We start from the raw sequence: 22472 nt of genomic DNA, 5'->3' as shown, positions 1-22472 counted from the left end.
ATTCGAAAATAAAATTTATGAAGTTAACAAATGCTGTTCCTGCATTTAAAAACGCCGATTTGCGTACAACTCTATGCTTTGTAGTGAAATAATGAACTCAAAAAATCCTTTCCATTTGATTCCTGCATTTTATGTTGTAGTGATTAGTTTTGCTAAACCTACAATCTCACATCCATGTTTTTTTCATATGCAGATGGTCGTGTACAAAAACTCTAGAAGTCGGCCTTATTATTTGAGGAGGTGTAAAAGGGTGAGGCCGACGAACATAGAGTCCCTCCCCAGCGAGCTCTTATCCGACATCCTCGTGCGTCTGCCGGCTGATCATCTCTACCACAGAGTAAGGCTTGTGTGCCGCAGCTGGTACCACATTATCCATTCTTATGATTTTGTCGACACACAAATTCAGCATTCTACGTATGGACTTCTTCTCTACTGCATCAGTGTGTCATCCAATTCTCATCACTGCAACGCAAGGCGGCCGAATTGAGACATCTGAGTTCACTTACTTATACAGAGGCAAGTTAATAAACTGTTGCAATGGTTTGTGCATAGAGGCATACTGCCGTAGTGGATATCCATACATTATAAATCCCTCAACAAAGCAATCATTCATTATCCCTTCATTGCCTCAAACTCCATATCGTCTTGATCTATTTGGTATGGCATTTGCTCCACGTTCCATGAAGTATAAATTGACTTCACCATTTTGGAAGTTCAAACAGATTCATCTCGGCATACTGACTTTTGGAGTCGATAACTCGTGGAGACATGTTGCGATTGACAGTGTGCATGGATGTAATGTGGAATCTCTTTTGTCTACGCGTCCGTTGGTTACAGAAGGTTTCATACATTGGATGTGTGATTATCGAAGAATCGTCTTGACATTGGATATTGAGACTGAGATCCTTACAAAGAGTATAATTCCAATTTCTACAGCTTATTTAGGGGGAAAGAGACGGTATTTTCTGTCAACGGGGACGTTCCTATCAATGTTGGCTGGCGACAACAATGATTTCTCATGGGATATTTGGGGGATGAAATCGGAAACTGGTGAATGGAGGAAGGTGCTTCCCAACATTAAGATGGGATCTCAAAAGTGCAGGCTTCAACAGCTTGCTTCAGCAGGTAAAAATCAAATCTTGGAGCCTATTGGTTGGGTTAAATACCCTGAGGTTCTGGCCTTGTGTTTTCGTGGTGAGATTCGCACTTGTATTTTCTACAATCTTGATACACATGAAATCAACTCCACTGAATTACCATACTCCTCTTCATGGTACATTGGGTTTGTGCATAAGAATAGCTTGGTATGGTTAAGTTAAGATTAGATTATTTGGTGTAGAATGTTTATCATAGTCATGTTGCTTTTCCTAGTATATATGCACAAATATGGAGTTTAAAATTATTTAAGGCCATTATCTTAGGTCTATTTGCAAAAATAGGCCACTATTTTTCGGACTTGCAAAAATAGGCCAATTATTTTAATTTTTGGCATTTTTAGGCCACATTTGAGCTCAATTCAGCATTTATAGGCCATTTTTTGGGGTCAAAATGTGGTCCAAAATAGCCTGATTGGGTACACATGTGGCCTAAAAATACCAAAAACTAAAATAATTGGCCTATTTTTGCAAGTCCGAAAAATAGTGGCCTATTTTTGCATATAGCCCTAAGATAATGACCTTAAATAAATTTAAACTCCTCAAATATGTGTATTTGAGAGATTTTTTATTTGTGAAAGAGTTGTACTACTAGCTTAGAGTTTAAACCGTTTTCAAGGATGCATGATTCAATTTTTTATTACATGGATTGTTTAAGACCATATATAGGATCATGGGTTCAAAGTTTCAAAATAAGTGATTGGATTCTTTGAAATACCTTTTATATGTGCTTCTTCTTGAGAGTTTTGTTTCTGTTTGGTGCATTATTAATTCGATTCTTTGGTTGATTGTTTGAAAGATCAAGAGGTAGCTAGTATGTTATATTGAGTATTTACTGTAGTATATGAACAATCTTATCATCTCTTGATCATGTATATTTTTATATATGCTCTCTTTTTCTTCTTTCTCTAATTTGAAAAAGAAACCCTCTATTTATAACTTGAGTGTGGTGAGTAGAACTAGTACGCCTTCCCAAGCCATGCATGAGTGATATACATTTATATCTTTTTAAAATTTTAAAATACATACGAAAAATTAAAATATCATCATTTATGAGTTGGTTAATTGATAAATAAAAACTATTTTCAATTGAATTAAATTATTTAAATATTATTTAATTTAAAATAGTATTAGATCAATATCTATTTTAAATGTTTTAACTTTTAAAGTATTTGTTAAAACTATTTTTACAATATACTAGCAGTAAGAACGTGCGATGCACATTTAACGCATGTGATTTTATACTATGAAGATAAAATACATAAATATTATTATATAACTTTGAATATTTTTATTAATTAATAATTATATTTATTAAATTGACTTATTCATTTGATTATAATTGAAATTTAAAAAATGAATTGATGAAACTATTAATGAATAAATTTAAATATAAGAAAGTAATATTCATAATATATGTCTAAATAAAAAAGCAAAAAGACCTATGAAAAATATCCTAAATTATCTAAGTACAGAGCATGACGAATTTTAAATCTTTTCTTGTTTGATTTTGACGATTGGGGATCTTTTCTTCTTTTATCTTTCTCCTTTCTTTGCAACTTACCCAATTAGTGTTCCCAACGAGTTTCACCAAATCAAAGTGGAGATCTCAAAATTCATACTAATTTATAAAATTAAATCTTTTTTTGTCTTACATAGTATTAATGATTCGAGAAATATATATATATAAGAACCCTTACTCCTTCGGTTTACAAGCAAAATTGATGGATAAAATGAAATTAAAAAATCATCTATTTTTTGGTGTTAAATTGATGCATAAATAAAGCAACAATGGTTGCTTGATTCTCTTACTTGCGAATTTGGATAGTTTCAACTGCTTCACAAACTACGAGAGAAGAGAGTAGTACACAAAGAATTCAAGCATCTCATTATTAATTTTCGTCAATATTAATTCATGTTTAATTTAAAATCCAAGTAAAAAATGAAATGATCTGAATTCACGTAGAGAGGTCCGATGGAGAGACAATTGGGAGCAAGGAAACAAAAATCAAGAAGAAGAAAAAGAGAGTTGGGAAAAACAATTGAGGTAAGTTGCAGTAAAGGAGAAAAGAGAGAGGAGAAAGATAAGAGAATGAAAAAAAATAATTAAAAGGTGGATTAGAATTAGGGCTTTCATCATTACATGGTATAATCTCTGTTTGAAAATCAACTCGTCAACGAGGAACCAATTGTTGCAGACCTCAAACAATCTTCTTTGTATATTACTTCACGATTGAGTTATATATATGTTCATAGCTCAACTAATGATATGATTGGTGTTTGTTTACACTCTTCTTTGATCTAAGCCAATTTTTGGCTCGTTTGATAACGTGTAATGTGCATGAGTTATTGGAAAAATAATTGACTTACTGTTAAGCTTGTATTTGCAATCGAATAACAATGTGACTGTTAAGGTAACATGATAAAAAATATTGGGCCAACATAAACTGATGTGTCTTGAAAAAGCAATATCATATATCTGTAGATAATCTGAAACGCTATAAACAATAATGTATCTATAATATATAAACTCTTTTAACTAAACCAAACAATAATGTATCTCTATATATGATATATAAGCTATTTCAACTAAACCAAATAGAAACAATAACGATTCTAATACTCTTTTAGCTTAGCCATATCAGATTATTTTTATGCGGAAAAGCACGAGAGTGCATACTATAGGATTTTGGTAGCTCTATGGAGTGGAGTTGATGCGTATCAAGATTGTAGAAAATGCAATGCCGCCATTCCTCCCCATAAAAGGCGGTAAAATAGAAGGCCAAAACATGTGGATATTTAACCCAACCAAGTGGCTCAAGAACTCGACCAGACGGTTGAATCCTGCATTTCTCAGCTCCCAAGTCGACGTTGGGCAGCGCCTTCCTCCACTCGCCCGTCTCTGCCTTCATCTCCCAAACCTCCCACGACAGATCCCCACACGCGACCAGGAGAGACAGACACCTCCCAGTTGACAGATATTTATACTTGCTTTCATAATACTGATAAGGGGCTTCACTCACTGTAATGATCTCCGTCTCCACATCCATCGTCGTACAGTATCTCCCCCTTCCCCAATGCAAGAAACCTTCACTATTCATCGGAGTCTGGGTGAGGAGACATCGCCTGACATGGTCGGGGAGGTGGTGAACCTCGATGTTCCTCCAGGATTCATCGACTCCAACAGTGAGCACGACAAGACCGCGGTCAATTTGTCGGAGTGGTGCCGAGTGGTAAACAGGGGATGGTGCAATCACTTTATACGCTAAGGAAGCTGCAGAGCATGCTAAACTGCAGTAGAGCGGGTAATACATACCCCCTTTAGGATACGGTGGGAGGAGGAATGACTGCTTCGTTGCAGGATTCGCAAGACGAGGGAAGCGTTTGTTATCCAACTCCAGAACTAAACCGTTGCAGGTAGCAAGAACTCCCCATTTGGAGATGTGATTTAGCTCAGATGTGTGGATTCCGCCGTCTGCGTCGGCTGTTACATAAAGTGGCAGAGCTTTAGCCTTTCTGGGTGATAGGAGGAGCCCATAGGTAGAACCGTGCATCTGCGAGTTGATGAAGGCATGAGAATGGATAATGTGGTACCACCGCCGGCACACGAGTCTCACTCTCTCGTAGAGATGATTGGTCGGCAAACGGAGGAGGATTTCGAACAATAGGTCTTTGGGGAGGCACTCTATGTTTGTTGGCATCTCCTTTTTACACCTCCGGAAATAATAAGCCCGACTTCTAATGTGTCTCATCTGCAAATTTTTGTATATGTGTTTTATCAATGTTTCTTTATATTAATCTCTAACCTAAATTTCCAAGACAAATTCTTTACTTATGAAATGTACACGCATAAGGAATTTCAGCTCTAACCTAATTTTAAAAGGCATCCATCTGCACATGAAACAAGGGAAAATCTGAGGGAGGGTGCTTACCGATTGTCTACTAAGAATGTCGGAAACGCTGTCGTCGGTGCAGCAGCGGCGCGGAGGTGGCGGCTTGCGGATGACTGGTTTCGTACAAGGCATTTCAGCTTTTCTATTTCCGGGCACAAAGTGTGGCGGAGTAAACCTAAATAAATACAGCAGTTTCCCGCCCAAACCGAAACAAACCTAAAACCCAACAATGGCCCATTCTAATTCTAATTAAATAATTCTCCCTCATTCACGCCGCCACACACTCTGCCCAATCATTCATTATCCCTTCAACGCCTCAATCTCCATCGCCTGCTGATCGATTTGGCATAAATTGACTTCATCATATTGGAAGTTCATCTCGCCATACTCATCTCTCTATGAATGTACATAGAAATCATTTGATTTTTGTAGCGGATGGATAATGTGTAATTCACAAGAGTTATTTGATTTTCTTTCTAATAGAAAATCAAATAAAATTAGTTTCTTCGTTCGGCATCCCGTGTGTTCGACGAATTTTCTGAGAGACAATTTTTTCATTCTTCAAGCAATTTCTTTGATTTCACGTGTTTCTTCTTTTTCTTCAAGCTATCAAGTGTCAACCAAGCTTTATTTTTTTGTTTTGCAGAGTTATTTGATCATTTGATCAGAATAAGAGCTTTATTTTCTATTCGGACTCAAGGAGGCTATTGTGATGGTTGGCGAAGCTGCTATTAAACTCGTAAGCAACATTGTTAGGATCACAGCCTCCCCAAAGGAAAAGAATGTCATAAAACTTCATCATAAGAATACACATAAAAACCTCTCAGCAACCCAAGTTAATACCAAGCGAGATACCAAATCACGGTGATAGAACACCTACGTCTGGGGCCTTGCCCAGGGAAACGATTCACTATGGGAGATTAAATTACAGTAGGACTTACACAAGACTTGATCTTCAACGCCTCTATAATTTCCCAAAACCTCAACACTAGTAATAGTTGAAAGCTAGATAACATTAACCTTCTAAGTGTGAAATACCTTGCTATCAACAATAGTAAAAGCAAAGTAAAAGAAACAAGAACATGAACTCGACCAACAATGTTCTCTCACAGACTAGTGCTGCGCTTATAAACTGCTTGAAAGAATGCACGAAAAAACCAAACCCTAACTCCAGGAAGATATCGGCTTTTATATGGGAGAAACCAAAGTTTCCTTCTATGATGAAGACTCTTCTATGAAAGCTTGCAAGAAAATCCAAAATATACACAAGGATCTTCTACGAAAATCACACAAAACCGAAAAGAAAATCTTCAAAATTTGTGCTTATCTGCAAGGGGATCTCCAAAGAATATTTTGATGCAGTCGTGGTAACAACTCTGGTAACATAGATAGTATTAGAGCACTCCCAGCAGAAATCCCAAAATTATGCTCCTATATTCCTTCCTAAAGCTTCCCTATTTAATTTTAGGATCTCGATTTTATAAATGTATACACCAGATCTCCTATTTTCTACATAAAAACAATAATTATGTGTGGGCCCTACTAATTATAAGCTTAAAATAAATTTAGGGTGGGTGTAAATTTAAGATTGAATTTAGGTAGGTGTAAAATTTTTTGTGGGCCCATCCAATTTAGGGGATCTGCTGGATGCATTTTTTAATCTCATTTTCAATTGTTTTAGCCTAAATTTAGAGTTAGTGATGCATTTAGGTGATCTGCTGGGAGTGCTCTTAATGACCGTAAATAAAGCAATGGAGTAATTTGTTTTAAATCCATAAACTTTACACAATTTTTGGTTTTTCCCAAAACAAATAAAATATATTCTAAATACACAAACTTTCACACTTTTCTTTCACATTTTTTGGAATTTTCCATGAAAGTCAATTCTGATATAATTAAATCTGTCGTAGAGTTGGATTTTGTTGTCGTGCAATATCTTAAGGCCGTGTTTGCTGCTATGTATTATGCAGTATTAGCATAATAATACAGCCTATTATTGGAGTTTGGTGGTCTTGATACAGACGGCCCGGACCATGCAAAGGCCCGGACCAGAATTACTACCAATTATGTGTTGATATGCATATGGCTGTCTTATTCTCAGCATTTAAATTTTGGAATGAAAAAACACATGTATACAAAACAAAAATTTGTAGAAAAGATACATGTTTCTGACAATATATATGACATATCTGTATTCAATAAAAGCAGATGATATACAATAGAAGTCGGCCTTATTATTTCCGGAGGTGTAAAAAGGAGAGGCCAACAAGCATAGAGTAGTAGTCATTGCCTACAGGCATAGCCTATAGGCTCAAGTATGGTTTTGCATACTCTGCAGCTTCCTTGGTGTATAAAGTGTTTGCATCGTACACTTTTTGCCACTCGCCACCACGCCAACAAACTGACTTCGGTCTTCACGTGCTCACTGTTGGAGTCGATGAATCCTGGAGGCACATCGAGATGCGCCACTTCCCCGACCATCTCAGGGAATTTCTCCTCGGCAAGACTCCGTTGACTAGTGAAGGTTTCGTGCACTGGGGAAGGGGGAGGTACTGTGTGACGATGGATGTGGAGACGGAGATCATTACACTGAGTGAAGCCCCTTGTGAGTACCATGAACGCGACTATTATTATCTGTCAGCGGGGAGGTGTCTGTCGCTCCTGGTTGCGTGTGGGGATCTGTCGTGGGAGGTTTGGGAGATGAAGGCAGAATCGGGCGAGTGGAGGAAAGCGCTGCCCAACGTCGATTTGGGAGCTCAGAAATGCAGGATTCAACAGTTTTCCCGTGATGCTGGTCGAGTTCTTGAGCCACTTGGTTGGGTTAAATATCCACATGTTTTGGCCTTCTATTTTGTACAATCTTGAAACGCATCAACTCGACTCCATAGAGCTATCACAATCATATAGCAGTGGTTATGAAGCTTTTCCGCATAAGAATAGTCTGATGGCTAAGTTAAAAGAGTATTAGTAACGTTATTGTTTCTATTTGGTCAAGTTCAAAGAGTTGATATATCATATAGATTCAGTATTGCTTATAATATTTTAGATTACTTGCAGATATATGATGTTTATTTTCCCAAAATTCATCAGCTTATATTGCCCGACTCTTATTTACTTTGATGGATGAAAATTTGGAATATATGAAGACCTGTTGGGAATTATAGACGCCAATAATTCCGCCCGGGATCTAGTGTGACTCAATATTGTGGATATTGACCGATATGAAACGAGAAGAAAAATGACACCGATATTTTTAACGTGGTTCGGCCAAACTGCCTACGTCCACGGACCCACACCAATATATTAGAGAATCTCAAAAGGAGGAGTACAATAAAATACCACTCTGTATTTTATCTGCCTAAACCAAGACTATATCTCAACTCACTTTTGTCACTCGTGTATAACTTCTACTCAGAAGCTATCCTCACACAAGATTTCTCTCTCTCTAATATCACACATTTTTCTCTCACTAGCAGAAACAAATCTGCTCTGGTGATGGTGTGCTTCTCTGGTGTTGTTCTGAGGTGGTTCTGGGTTGATTTGCAATGCTGCTGTGAGGCTCAATTTATAGCCAAACCTTAGCCTCCAAATGAATAGTATTTGCAGCAAAGGTTGAAAGTTTGGCCGCAATGCTTGAAGAAAATAGCAGCAACTTTTGACCTTAAAGCCATTTGCCATAAAAGCTTGGAAAATTGGCATGGCTCTAATAGTAGCCCATGCAGTAGTCTTATTTGACTAACAAGACCCTTAATTATTTATATAATTTGAGTTGGTTATGATTGATTCTTATCTCATCAAAAACATGAGATTAAAAAATCATACTCTTGAGAATAAAAATATTCAATTACTCATCTTATCAATCTTGTAAAGTAAATGCTCAAAAGAGTAGTAGCATCGAAGGATGATATAAGATGAATATTTATGCTCATTTTGAATGGACAGATTGTGACCACACAATCACATTGCTATTCGATTGCAAATCAACATATATTCTGTCTGTATATTTTGAATGAAATTACAATTAAAAGTAAGACGATTATTTTTCCAATAACTCATGTACACCATAACATTATCAAACGAGCCAAAAATTGGCTTAGATCAATGAAGAGGGTAAACAAACACCAATCATATCATTAGTTGAGCTATGAACATATATATAACTCAATCGTGAAGTAATATACAAAGAAGATTGTTTGAGGTCTGCTACAATTGGTTCCTCGTTAACGACTGGTTGGCTTTCAAACATAGATTATACCATGAAATGTGATGAAAGCCCTAGTTCTAGCAAGTTATACATAATAAGCAAACTCAAATTTGGAATAAGAGAACTTTTTTTAAAAAATACTTGGAATAGGAGTTGATGATAAAGCAAATTATATCAAAACAAAAAACAATTGTATGATATATAGGAAAACTCAAATTTGTCTTTTTTTTTTTTCTTCGGGTTTTCAATATGGTTCGATTTTTATTCTAAAAACAAGATACCTGGATTAATTTGTGTCTATGAACTCATCAAGTATTTGGTTGTTGAGGGATTTTTAAAACCAAATAAATCTGCAAGTTTGGAAGAGGTTGCTGAAGATTATCTTAATGATCTGATTGACAAGAATCTCATCATAGTTCGTCAAAGAAGGTGGAATGGAAAAGTTTTACACAAAATCTTGTGTACACCCGGGTCGTACCCGACCCGGATCCTGACCCAACAAGATTATCCTATCCGAATGTCAAGTGTTAGTGTTATTTCGATATAGTGTTAGTGTAATTTTACAAGTAGTGTTAGTGTTATTTCAGTATAGTGTTAGTGTCATTTGTAAAATAAAATAGTGTTAATGTTGTTTTCGAAATAGTATCATTTGTAAAACAAATTAGTGTTAGTGTTAGTGTCAGTGGCGGATCCAGGGGGGCTAGAGCCCCCCCAAATTTTGATTTTTTTTTTTTAATATAGAAATTAAAAATAATAATAAACTAAATACTCTGTTAAGAAATACAAACGGGATAGACTGAAAGCTAGCACTAATAATAAACTAAATACTCTGTTAATATTTTAGGTTGTTGATCTAACAATACAAGAGCTAAACACTCAGTTTTCCGAAGCTAGCACTAATTTGCTTAGATGCATGGCGTGTCTTGATCCGAGAAATAATTTCTCCCAATTCAACATTGATCAACTTTGGGCCAGGTGATTATTTATTATTTCCACAATTACTAGCTCGGGTTCGCCAAGTGTCTATTCATAGATTATTTGTAATGTAATAGACATGGTAATGAATGAAACTATTGTAGGTTTTTATTATTGTTGTTGATCTAATGACAAAAAAACAATTATTTATTAATTACTATATATTATATCCCAAAAAAAAAAAAATCGGGGGCGGCAAGTTCAGCCCCCCCCAACAAAATTCCTGGATCCGCCCCTGGTTAGTGTCATTTGGACTGGTATTAGTGTTAGTGTCATTTCAAGAAAAAATTGGTCAGGATATTCTAATTGGATCCGGGTCGGGTACAACCCGGGTGTACAGTACACCCGGGTGCACGGAGATCACCTCAACGTTTTATATGTGTGCGTTAAACACATATGGAGCTGTGGAATCCGGATCGTGCCTAGAGTGATCCGTGTACGCATTGCACACAAGAGAAACGACGATGAAGATGCCAAAGAGGAGCTCTACACTTTGGTCACTGTTGCAGAAATTTTAGATAAAGGATTGAAGGGATTGGGAAATATTTTGCAAATTTTATTAACGTCAGTTTTGTTGTTACTTTTTTTTAGGGGAAATTTTGTTGTTACTTGTGAGGTCTTGAGTGTTGGAAATTCAAAACAAAACGGATGCATTTTTGATTTATTTTAATTTGTATATTAAGTATTATTTTTTTATAGATATTTTTTATTATAACAATTTATACACAACAAAAAATAAATTTTTTACCGAGGGAATATTCCCTCAGTAAATACATGATTTTCCCTCGGTAAAAATTTTACCGAGAGATCGCCGATCAAAATGCCCCGTCGTTATTTTCAATGTCGGTAAAAATTTTACCGAGTGAAATTTCCCTCGGTAATTTTACCGAGTGATTTACCGAGAGATCTAGCCTCGGGAATGTTTCGTCGGGTATGGTGTCGGCCTTTGTGTTAATTTTACCGAGGGAAAATTCCCTCGGTAATCCCTCGGTAAAATTGCTCAAATTATCGAGTGGTATGTAGCTCTCGGTAATTTACGGTCATATTTTTCAAATCTGTCGAGGGTGATTTCCCTCGGTAATCCCTCGGTAAAGTTTTATTTTTTATGTTTTTTCATTTTTGTTTTTTACTTACGTAGTTACGACAACCTGTTTATCAATAAATCCGATCACAACATAATCTAAACATAATTTAAAATTCATTCGACATTGTTCAATATCCAACAATATATTTATATGTAAATATCATAATAACATAAAAAGTACTAAATAAACTACATCTAAGCGAAATATCTTAATAATGTATCAAAATGTACTAAATATACTACACGAAAGCTAAGAATCTCCTGAGCCACTACTCCTCGACTGTTGGGACCTCATGAACTGTTGGAGCATCTAATTAGTTAACTGAAGTGACTCCTCCAATCGAAGTCTATGCTCGCGCTCATCTTGAAGCTGCTGCTGCAGCTCTCCAAATCCTTTCGTCATTGTTTGAGAGTGCATCAGATACTGTTTGCTCTAACTCTACATCTGAAGCCGATGCTTGCAATGTCGATGATGCACGGGATGATGCTGCACTGCTAGATCCTCCAAGACGGCCACGATGGGATCTAGTACTCATATCTGTTAATAAATAATCATATACACATTATAAGGGTAGTCTCCACAGGGTAGTCTCAGACCATTCAGAGGAAATTAGATGATGAATGTTAGCAGAAGTGAAAGTGTATAATTAATAACAAGAAGAGGAACTACTGGGCTAAAATGAATTCCTGAGTCAAGTATCAAGTAATTGACTCTTTCTTATTGAGTATCTCATTTTGTAACAAACAACAGGTAAGCCTAGAACACATGTTCTGCAAAATATCATCACTTTCACATTCCACTATGTTTGAGAAACTTGTGTTTGGAGGCGTTAAATCGGGGAATATGTGCAAATTCGCCAACCGTGGCTGATAAAGAACGTTAACATTACAACCAGACTCAATCATCTATATGCCATCTCTCTCTCTCTATATATATATATATATCAACCAATCAAGAAGAAACTAAGAGGATTAAGGAAAGGGCTTCCAAAGTTCAAATTGAGCTAACATGCAAATTAGGTTTTAGTTAACAGCTGCAACTATGAAATTCCATCTCACAAGCATATGCATAACTGAATAACATAATTTCGAAAAATAATGAACACATAAATACCACCATATGCTAGTTCAAATTTAAGGTAGGCAAACTTTTTGGACAGTGGCATAGATATTGTATTAAGTAGAACATGTGTAGCAGAGCAAGAAATACAATGGCATCTTAGCAAATAAAGATGTAGAATCTTGGACAAAATAAGAAATGATCATGATCTTGAAGAGAGATTATGCAGCTCCCTTCAGTTTCATGGCAATTGTGGCAATGTATTTCCCTTGGTGAAAAGCCTACTGCAATTCAATCTCGGACATAATATTAACAGGGTGCTCAATGAAGTTACCTGGTTGATTTGCTCTTCACGCTGCCCTTCGATTATCTGCAATAAAATGGAAGAGAATTATTATTTAATTTGCCAAGCTTAACCAAAGAACTCATTGTCCTGAGTTTCTATGATAAATAAGTAATTACATAAGAAAGATGAATAGACTTTCATCAGACGAGCAAGAATAGTATTTACCTGAAGAACCTTATACATACAAGCTTTTGGCCCACCAGAAAAAGATGCAAATATGATGGGGCATGGCCTTATTTTTAATTCCTGCAGGTGAAATTGAAAATAAATCACCGATACAAAACATGTTTCTAATATTTGGCAAACACATCAAATTTCATCTCAGTAATTTTACAGATGTTTATTTGTTGTTCCTAGGGAGGAGAATGGTATGATAATCATGTCTTCAAAAACTCAAGTAACAGGAAAGCCTAATTAAGGTATCCGGTATCACCGAGTTTCTGAAATTGATAGATCATATAAACATCAACTTGTATTCTTATTAGGGCTAGATAATCATGCTTGAGAGGTCTACAAAAGCAAGTTAAACAGTTATCAGGAAAACTGACCTGAATGAGCTCGTTAACTATTTCCTGAGCCTACGAAGCAGCCTTATCAGGAAAAAATCTGCTAATGAAAGAAAATCAGCATATGTTCTTACAAGTTACAGCTTACAATTAACAAGAGATGCACACACACCCATCATTAGTATAAGAGAGTAAAGGACATAGGCTCAAATAATAATTCCATTTCAGTTATTGTTATGCAAGGAATTATTCTACTAATAAATAGATCACACTTGCTCGACCTAAATATCAACCAATCAAGCCGGCTTCCATCCACCATAGCCAAGAATATCTCTTAAGTGGAAATTGAGCCCACTTTTTGATCCCATTCGATTGTAAAAATAAGATTGCAAGCATCTCAACAACATTCTAGCAAAATCACATAAATCACATCTAATATTCAAAATAGCTCAGCGAAATTCACACTAATTCAGTTGATTTAGCCCCAAAACAGTATCGAAAAGCACAAATTCAATCCCAGTTAACCTTTCATTTAATTAGCATTTGCCAAACTTGTTGACAGCAAAAACTATGAGGAATTAGAAAATAACCTCAACCAAAATCCATCTTCGATCTCGAAGCAGAGCAGCAGGCCAGCAGCGACAGCGGCGCGCGGCGGTGACAACGACAAAAGCGACAGTGGGAAGCTGACAAAGATTAAATGTACAATTAGAGAGAGAGAGAGAGAGCGAGAGAGAGATAGAGAGAGAGAGAGCTCACGGCGGCGCGACTGAGGAGGTAGGGTGGTGGACGGTAGCGGCGAAGGAATGGAGGTAGACGGCAGCGGCGAAGAATGGAGAAGGCTAGGGCTTTTAATTTGGGAGGGAAAATGTTGTGAGGAAGAAACCAAGTAACTAACGGGAAATAAGAATTAAATTTACCGAGAGATTAAGTACTCGGTACAGTTAACATTATTAATCTAGAATTAAATTTAATATTGATAAAAGTAAAATTAAACTTTGCCGAGTGATTCAATCCCTCGGTAAAATACTATCTCGGTATTCTCTCGGAATACTCTGTTGGAATACTATGTTGGAATATAAAGGAAAATTTGGCTAAATTTGGAGGATAGAGAATAAATGTGTAGTGTGTGAGAGGACGTGTGTGTGTAAGTGATATGAGTGTGAATAAAACAAATTAAAGTGGGAGGATTTGTGAATGTGTGTGGACGTATGTTTTGTAAAAGAAAGTTTTAGCAATAGTAACCACTTTGTTTTTTCTTCACTAACTTTTTCTTCACATCACACATCTAACAATACATGAACACACATATATATAGGTGGAGATTGTCGGTGATATAGCCACCACATTTGACTTAATTGGCTTCAACATTTCTATAAGTATCTAGATAGCTCGATTGGCTTCAACATGAAATTATTGACTTCTCTAGATGATTCCTTAAGTCGGTGGAAAATTATTAATCTCTCCAAATCAAGTTTATCTTCCAACACTCCCCCTTAAACTTGATTTGTCATCCCGAGTAAAATTCTAAACTTCGCAAAATCCTCGAACTTGAGTGGCTTGGTAAAAATATCGGCAACTTGATCTTGTGATTTCACATACTCCACTTGGACCTCCTTCTTTGCGATGCATTCTCTGATGTAGTGGAAGCGGGTGTCAATATGCTTGCTTCGATTATGAAACACCGGATTCTTTGAGAGCGCGATTGCCGACTTGTTATCCACACAAATAGTTGTTGGCTCCTTTTGTGGCCATCTGAGCTCTTCCAGTAAACTTCGTAGCCAAACTGCATGGCAAACACTGGATGTGGCAGCCACATATTCAGCTTCACACGTTGACAACGTCACTATAGGTTGCTTCTTTGACATCCAGGTGAAGGCAGTGTCTCCCATGAAAAACACGAAGCCACTTGTGCTCTTTCGATCATCGTTATCTCCAGCCCAATCGCTATCACTATAGCCAACAAGCTTATAATCATCAGTATTTGAATAGAATAGGCCATAGTCGAGCGTACCTTTGAGGTAGCGAAGAATTCTCTTTGCCGCCTTAAAATGCGTAGTGGTTGGATTCTCCATATAGCGACTCACGAGTCCTGTCGCATAAAGAATGTCCGGCCTTGTGCAAGTTAAGTACCGTAAACTTCCAACCAAGCTCTTAAACAATGTCGGGTCCACCTTTTCTCCTCCATCGTTCTTGGATAATTTTATCCCGCATTCCACTGGCGTGTTGATTGCTTTGCAGTCCTCCATCTTGAACTTCTTGAGGATTTCCTTGGCGTATCCTTCTTGTGTGATGAAGATCCCATCTTTGAGTTGCTTGACTTCCACGCCGAGGTAGTACGCCATCAGCCCAATGTCTGTCATCTCAAATTCCTTTGACATGGCCTTCTTGAACTCCTCAATCATCTTTGGATTATTTCCTGTGAAGATCAAATCATCTACATACAAGCACACAATTAATATATCCTCTCCATTGACTTTAACGTAGAGGGCATGCTCGTGAGGGCATTTGGTGAAGCCATTCTCCTCCAAGTACTTATCGATCCTGCTATTCCATGCCCTTGGTGCTTGCTTTAGTCCGTATAGGGCTTTCTTTAACTTCAAGACTTTATCTTCTTGCCCTTTTACCTCGTAGCCCATTGGCTGTATAGACTTCTTTGTCTATATACCCATTCAAGAAGGCTGATTTGACATCCATTTGATAAATCTTCCATCTATTTTGGGCTGCAAGAGAGAGTATTAGTCTAATAGTTTCTAAGCGAGCGACGGGAGCAAATACCTCATCATAATCGATTCCAGCTCTTTGATTATATCCTTTCACGACGAGCCTCGCTTTATATCTTTCCACTTCACCTTTGGAATTCTTCTTAACTTTATACACCCACTTGACTCCAATGGTCTTGTGCCCTTTTGGTAATGTCACGAGCTCCCATGTATCATTCTTCTTTATGGCTTTGATCTCTTCATCCATCGCGACTCGCCAATTTTCACTATCTGCTGCTTCTTCAAAGCTAACAGGCTCACAATCAGCAAATAGGCAAAATAAGGTAAGATCTTCTAACCTTTCAGTATCCTCATATATCTCGCCCAAACTCCTTGCTCGTGGTGTGGCTCTTTCATTTAAGAAAGATGGTGGCGAGTCTTCAGTGACTGGCACTGGTGAAGCTGGTGGAGTCACTGGCTCTTGTTGGACTTCTCCAACTTGCTCTTTTGCTCTTTGTTCTTCTAACTGTGGGATGAAGGTGAAGTCACCGTTGGAGCTGAAATCCCAGACTCCTTCTTCGTCGAACTCCACGTCTCGACTTATCACTGTTTTCTTGGTCTCTGGGTTATATAACTTATAGCCTTTGGAGTTAGAGTCGTACCCGATAAAGATGAATGCTTCACTTTTATCATCGAGCTTCTTCCTTCTCTCATCTGGTACATGCACGTAGGCTTTGCTTCCAAATACCTTTAGGTGGGAAATTCCTGGCTTTCTCCCGCTCCAGGCTTCTTATGGAGTCATTCCCCACACGCTCCTTGTCAGCGATCGGTTGGATAGGTACACCGCGCACGCCACTGCTTCGGCCCAAAACTCTTTAGGCAGATTCTTCGTCTTTAGCATGCTCCTCGCCATCTCCATGATTGTCCTATTTTTTCTTTCTGCCACTCCATTTTGTTGGGGGGATCTCGGAACTGTCAGGGGCCGCCGAATTCCATTTACTTCGCAAAATTCTAGAAACTCCCTTGACGTGAATTCTCCGCCTCGATCGGACCTCAGGGCCTTGATTTGTCGTCCGCTCTCCTTCTCGACGGCAGCTTTGAATTTCTTGAATGCATCAAATACTTCTGACTTCTGCTTCAAGAAATATACCCACGTTTTTCTAGAAAAATCATCAATGAATAGCAGAAAATAATTATTTTTACCGAGGGAGCTTGGATTTATTGGCCCACACACGTCAGCATGAATCAACTCCAGTGGCTTTTGAGCTCTTGAGCTTGACTCCTTTGGAAACGGTTTTCTGAACTGCTTCCCGAGTAGACAACCTTCGCAGAGTTGATCGGGATGCTTGATGGATGGTAGTCCTCTCACCATCTCCTTCTTTGACAATAACTCCAAACCGCCAAAATTTAAGTGCCCAAACCGAAGATGCCACAACCAAGATTTATCTTGGTAACACGCTTTTAGGCATTTTGCCATGTCATTTCGAATATTCAATAAGAACATTCTATTTTTAGACATTGGCACCTTGACAATAAGATTATTTTTGCCATCTCTTATTGAAAGGTTATAATCTCTCATGTGAATATCATAACCTTTCTCTAAGAGTTGTCCCAAACTCAAGATATTATTTTTCATATTGGGCACGTAATAAACGTTCGAAATAAATTCATGATTTCCATTCTTCAAGCGAATTAAAATTTTCCCTTTTCCTTTAACTGGGATTTTAGATTCATCACCAAAGGAGACGTTGCCACTTACCGACTCATCGAGCTCCACAAACATATTTCTTTTCCCGCACATGTGATTGCTTGCACCGGTGTCGAGGTACCACGTGTCATCTTGTCTTCCAGCTTCTCCTTTATATGCCAGAAGCACACTACCAATATCTTGATTTGTACTTTCGGCGTAATTGGCCTTCTCTTCAATCCTTACTTTTTCACTTCTGCACTCGGAAGCATAGTGCCCAAATTTATGGCAATTATAACACTTTATCGAAGATTTATCGTACCTCGACTGCGGGTTGCTCCTCCCCCGACCATTTGTAAACTCCTTTCTTTCACTACTGTTGACGAAGCCTCCTCGTCCTCGTCCACGTCCACGACCTCTTCCTCGATCTTGACCTTGACCACGTCCTCTCCCGAATTGTCCATAGCCACTGCTCGAACTTTCTTCTTTTTCTTTCGGGCTTACTTGCAACTTTAAAAGTTGCTCTGAAATTTCTTGCTTCTTCTTTTGCTTCTCCTCGTATGCTTGCAACGACCCCAACAAGAGATCGATTGTCACCTCCTCCAAATTTTTAGTTTCTTCGATCGTCACCACAATGTGCTCAAACTTTGGGGTTAGTGACCGCAATATTTTCTCCATAATTCTAACATCCTCCAATTTTTCACCATTTATTTTTATTTGATTAGACACCGCCAAGACTCTTGAAAAATAATCCGAAATTGATTCGGACTCTTTCATATGTAATGACTCAAACTCTCCTCTTAAAGTTTGAAGTCGTACCTTTTTTACTTGCTCCGCTCCTTTGCACGCGTTCTGGAGCTTCTCCCACGCTTCTTTGGCGGTACTTGCATTCGAGATTTTCTCGAAATCATCGTCCCCTAGTGCTTGATAAATGAGACAGAGAGCCTTCTTGTCTCTCTTTCTCGCGTCTCGCAATCTATCCTTTTGTTGTTGGGATAGTGCGGCCTCATCCTGCGGCTCCTCGTAGCCGTTCTCCACGATTTCCCAAACGTCGTGGGCTCCCAATAGTGCCTTCATCTTGATGCTCCAATTATCGAAGTTGCTCTTGTTGAGCATGGGGACTTGAAACGATTGTAAATTCGCCATACCACAACTAGAATCTTGTGGCTCTGATACCACTTTGTTGGAATATAAAGGAAAATTTGGCTAAATTTGGAGGATATAGAATAAGTGTGTAGTGTGTGAGAGGACGTGTGTGTGTGTGTAAGTGATATGAGTGTGAATAAAACAAATTAAAGTGGGAGGATTTGTGAATGTGTGTGGACGTATGTTTTGTAAAAGAAAGTTTTAGCAATAGTAACCACTTTGTTTTTTCTTCACTAACTTTTTCTTCACATCACACATCTAACAATACATGAACACACATATATATAGGTGGAGATTGTCGGTGATATAGCCACCACATTTGACTTAATTGGCTTCAACATTTCTATAAGTATCTATATAGCTCGATTGGCTTCAACATGAAATTATTGACTTCTCTAGATGATTCCTTAAGTCGGTGGAAAATTATTAATCTCTCCAAATCAAGTTTATCTTCCAACATACTCTCGGTAAACTATGACATATTCGAAAATACCATATATCTCGGAAAACAGTCGCAAAATACTCGATAATTACCGAGGGATTATAATTCCTCGGTAATCCCTCGGTAAATAAATATTTTTTTGTAGTGATAGACTTATCAATTTTATAAAAATAGAGATTTATCAAATTTATAATAATAGAGATAAATCAATTTAACAGAATTTGCTAAACTCCATGTTGAATTAAGACAATTCATGAAATTAGCATAATCCTGAATTATTGAAAATCTATCAAAATCTTTTAAATTCTTAATTGAATACACCCACATCATCTACATTAATTTGTTTGAAATGGGCAAATTGAAGAAAAAATAGAAAGGAGGGTTGGGTCACCAATCTATTTGAATTTCCTTGTTCGTCTTCAATCAGCAAGCTTCCATCGACTGCCGCGGTGGGGAGGAGGCGGCGGGCCGATTCTGGCAATAAACGAGTTTTAAGCATAATGCCCTTCATTTTCAGGTGAGTTTCTCTATAGGAAATGGGCACAGTGCGTGGCCGCGCGAATGAGGGAGAATAGTTATTTAGAATTAGAATAGAATGGGCCATTTTTGGGTTTTAGGTTTATTTGTTGGCTAAGTTATAAATTGAATTTCTAGAGTCATAAGTTACATGGGTGAATATGAATCATCTACCTAGTATTGAATGTATTTATGAGTTTTCTGTTGGTTATCCTTGACATCATCTAATGATACGCAGCGGAATATACATTCAAGGATTAGATCTAGATTTACAAATGTATCATGTGTAGAGATAGGCACACAACAATAAGAATAACTTACTCGTTGTGTGGTAAGCGTGCGTCTCGATTCTTGCCGTGAATCCACTACTAAGGTATCCACGTGTATGTCGATTCGATGCAGGAACAATTCCAAGTGCACGATCAATCTTCGACAGCTAGGAAATCTCCGATTGAACTATAGTACTCTCTTAGTGTTTAGCAAGCAAAAGCAACTTTCTTGTAAGACTAAGACTCATACTTATAAGCCAAAAGGATTGGCTTACCTTGTAAGCCAAAGAGTTGGCTTCTCTTATAAGCCAAAGAGTTGTCTTACTAAGGAAGTCAATCCTACTCCAATTAATAGGTCCAATAGTCCAACTAATTCCCAATTAATTAAGTGTTATTAGAATATATCAAATATATCCTAATCTAGTCCATAATATCTTTCAATCTCCCACTTGGACTAGCATTAGATTAAACACCAAGCACTATCTTTGCACCCTTGAGCGAATCAACAATACACATAAAGTGTGACCCTTTAGGCCTCCATTATCGACGATAATCAAATTAAAGTCTACACAAAACTCCTAGACTGCGTTGTGTAGCGAACTCGATATATGAAGAACGTTTACGTGGATTCTGTAAACAAACCTTTATATGAAGTTTATGCAATATCCCTTCATTCACGAACCACTCGATTGAGCCTAGTATCTGCCATGTGTCTATCCCAATAGCTCAATCATTTTTATCTCATCTTTATTAAATGACCCTTCCGATCATATTCAATTCTTCTAATTGAATATATCTTTGCATTGGCCAATGACTTACGGTCAAATAATGTAGAGAATTTGAAGTGTTCTCTCAAAATTCAAATCGAGGAATGAATCCTATTCTTGGTTCAACTACCATTTCCATTTGCCTTATGATGTACCCAACACAAGCCGTATCTACCCCTTTGATCGAGTGCAAGCATTGTACTTGGTCAAAGCACACCACTCAACAAACAAAATGAGTATTGACCTCAAGTCAAAGGACTATTACATACTCCATACACTATTAAATCATAGACACTAGAACAAATGATTTAATAGCAGGGTATACCAATATTCTCCAAAATATCCATGTGTCCATCACGAGAATCAAATTACTCGTAGTTGTGAGATCAACTACATTCTCTAAGAATATGATGCAGACCATATGCTAACCTATCGCATGTCATCAATATCCCATTCTTGATGACCATTGGTTAGGGCATCTTTAGAATTACACTCAAACCATTAATTTCTCACATCATTAATAGTAGTGATAATTCAAGGGAACAAATAAAAGAATAAAGTCAAACAATAAACCAAATATTCTAATAAATGCACTAGCCCATGAAATCAAATAACATATATAAATGTGATCAGGTAAGGATGTCTCAATTCAAATTGTTTCTAAGACATTCAAACCAAAACTCCCACTAAATTAAAGCCAACTTCCAACATGTCTAACACCCAAGCTCTCAAAATGTTTGTTGTGTTTTGCTATACACAACGGCTTGGTGAAAGGATCGGCTAAGTTATCATCAGTGGGTACTCTTTCTAATTTCACATCGCCTCTTTCAATTATTTCTCTGATCAGATGAAATCTGCCTGTCATGCTAAGCGCATATGCCACATCTGGCCTAGTAGATGTCATGGCATACATTATCGATCCTATAGCAGAAGCATATGAGATCCTTTTCATGTATTCAATCTCTTGGTCATTAGAAGGGCAACCCTTCTTAGACAAGATTATACCATGTCCCATAGGAAGAAATCCTTTCTTAGAATTTTCCATTGAGAAGCGCTTCAACAATTTGTCTATGTAGGTGGATTGTGATAATCCCAACAATCTATTAGGTCTATCCCGATAGATCTTTATCCCAAGGATATAGGAAGCATCACCCAGGTCCTTCATCATGAAGGAGCTAGCCAACCAATCTTTCACGGATTGCATCATGGAACGATCACTACCCATAATCAAAATGTCATCAACATATATGATAAGGTAGACAATGTTCCCATCTTTGCGTTTACTATAAACACATGGATCCTCTTTGCTTCTGACAAAATCAAACGATTTGATAGCTCTGTCAAAGCAAATATTCCAACTCCTAGAAGCTTGCTTAAGTCCATAAATGGACTTCTTTAGCCTACATACTGCATTCGGCCTTTCTTTGGATACAAAACCTTCAGGTTGAGTCATATAGACTTCCTCTTCAAGTTCTCCATTGAGAAACGCGGTTTTGACATCCATTTGCCAAATGTCAAAGTTATAGTATGCAGCTATAGCAAGTAAAATCCTAATGGACTTGATCTTTGCGACTGGTGAAAAGGTTTCGTCATAATCAATGCCCTCGCGTTGACTATAACCCTTTGCCACCAACCTAGCCTTGTAGGTTCGTACTATACCATCTGCATCTCTCTTCTTTTTGAAGATCCATTTGCAGCCTATGGGATATTTCTCATCTGGC

General features: G+C 37.6%; 1 long non-coding RNA gene and 1 pseudogene across 1 annotated transcript; both read right to left on the bottom strand.

The window, feature by feature from the left end:
- LOC130994792 (putative late blight resistance protein homolog R1A-10) overlaps positions 1 to 16438 on the bottom strand; it is a 41814-nt pseudogene extending 25376 nt beyond the window's left edge.
- LOC130994979 (uncharacterized) lies at positions 11406 to 14131 on the bottom strand. The gene is made up of 6 exons (XR_009091951.1): positions 13982 to 14131; positions 13813 to 13908; positions 13265 to 13322; positions 12882 to 12962; positions 12705 to 12740; positions 11406 to 11848 (listed from the first exon to the last, which is right to left on the bottom strand). It is a non-coding gene; the product is annotated as an uncharacterized LOC130994979 (long non-coding RNA).
- Positions 16439 to 22472: the final 6034 nt, after the last annotated feature.

The sequence above is a fragment of the Salvia miltiorrhiza genome, chromosome 7 (assembly GCF_028751815.1).
Source record: "Salvia miltiorrhiza cultivar Shanhuang (shh) chromosome 7, IMPLAD_Smil_shh, whole genome shotgun sequence".
NCBI lineage: Eukaryota > Viridiplantae > Streptophyta > Magnoliopsida > Lamiales > Lamiaceae > Salvia > Salvia miltiorrhiza.
This window is presented reverse-complemented; position numbering and strand designations above follow the sequence as displayed.